This window comes from Notothenia coriiceps, unplaced genomic scaffold, assembly GCF_000735185.1.
Source record: "Notothenia coriiceps isolate Sejong01 unplaced genomic scaffold, NC01 NC01_scaffold00008957, whole genome shotgun sequence".
Classification (NCBI taxonomy): domain Eukaryota; kingdom Metazoa; phylum Chordata; class Actinopteri; order Perciformes; family Nototheniidae; genus Notothenia; species Notothenia coriiceps.
The window spans coordinates 355379-357361 of NW_011341658.1; positions in this window are offsets into that span (position 1 = coordinate 355379).

A 1983-nucleotide genomic window follows, 5' to 3' on the forward strand; every position below is an offset into this window, starting at 1 on the left:
CAATTCACAAAGGGATTAAACTGTTTAAAACACATGCTCAAAGTAAGCCGGATTTTGCCGATGTGTTTATGTGGATTCAAAAATCGTAAATAATCTACAAAATGGAGGAGACCGATCTGATCGGAGCAACTGTGACAAATAATCCAACTGAAACCGGCATGGACAATGACTATGTTTTAAACATGCACTTATCCAGAAAAGCCCGGTTTGGAAACTTTACAGGCAGAAGAAACATTTCTATTAAAGAAAGAATTATACATTTCTGTCTTTTTATGCCTTTATTAGCTTCTAACTTGAATTGTTATTCAAATTAATTAATCAATTATTTTTAATATTTGTATTGTTATGTAGAGACAAGGCTTTTAGTCACAATCATGTATTGCTTTACAATTATATGTTAAAAAAAAAAAAAAGTCTAAATATGATATTTGGCCTCAAATCATCTGAGGCCTGGCGCCCCCCCTGCGATCTTTGGCGCGCCCCCCAGGTTGGGAACCACTGCTCTAGAGCTTATTTTCTTATCTTGTCAACTTATATTTTAATCAACTAATATGTGTTAATGGAACCAATTGCCAGTGGATGAACAAACCATTCTGCACTTGTATTGAGACTGCCATTTAGTTCCCCTCAATTCCCCTCTTTTGGTGTTTATGAATTGTCATGGTGGTGCGAGTTATTTTTATCTTATTTGACAGTGCCAAAGACACATTTCCATTGTGTTTTACACATGTTGCAAAGTTGTATTCAATAATTTCCGTTCACTTTTTTGCTGAGGGTAAAGGACGATATTATTGATAATTAAATATGATGCTACAACCTGTTAGCTTGTCTTAGCATAAAGTGGAACTGGGGAACATCAGCGGAAGTTAGCCTGGCTCTGTCTGAAAGTTAAAAAAAGAATGCTAACCAGAAACCTTTCAAGCTAAATATTGGTAATGGGAAGGTTATTTCTTTACTATTCTGAGGCTGGGAGTAACCAGTCGAGCTTTTCTCAACGTTAGTTACATAACACAGTAACCCACATAAACAGCCGTTTTACACTTGTGTTTGTGTAAAAGCAAACAAAAAATGTTGCGAGCTTTAAAATTGCTTGCAGATTTTTTAACTTTTGATAGAGTTAGCTTCATACTAAACTAAGCTAACTTGCTTTTTTGCTGTTGCTTCATATTTATCCACACTGAATACATTGTACACGTTAATCATTTTAGCTAACGCTTCATGGAGCACATTTGTCGAACTATTCCTGATAGTTTCAAGATGTCCTCATCATACCTTATCACCTGCTTGAAGATGTTTCACACCGAGGCTGAGCAGAAGGCCTTTGTGCTGAGGTGATTTAAAGAGGGCCAGCTGCCTCCCATATGATCTGTGTGGGGTTATAAGATCAAGGTTGGGCAACACTCACTTGTGAGAGGAGTACCCTATTATTGAAACGTTTCCATAGCAACTGTGCTATCTGCAAATTGAAGGAGGCAAGAGAGCCATCAAGCAGCTGCTATTATACTAGAGCAAGGTGCTTGAAAGCCGTGATGTTGCAGCAGTGGTGGGGCTTCAGGAAAGAGAGGAGGCCTATAATTGTGTCTAATTATGGGTTATAGCAACATAAGAAAACACAGTTTATACGATGCATTTCCTGGTTGTAAAAAAAAATTGCCTGGTTGCATCCTGCAAACCATGAAACATAACAACACAGGAGCCACAGAGCATGTGATTGATTCATACATTTATTCATTATCATGTACAAATTGTATTCCGGTGGTACAAAGCTGTTGTAAGACTCCAGTGCTCACCCTCCTGTTGTCTTTATTGCAGTAAAAAAAGGAAATACCAGCATGATCAAGAGTCATGAGGTACTTTGGCAAATATAAATTATGTGTTAAGAAGGCAAGCAGACATCTCGAGCAATGTAATGTGAGGGGAGAGAGCGACGCACAAATATCATTGTGCGGCCAGCTCATGTCAGCACTCATTTAAAAAAAAGAA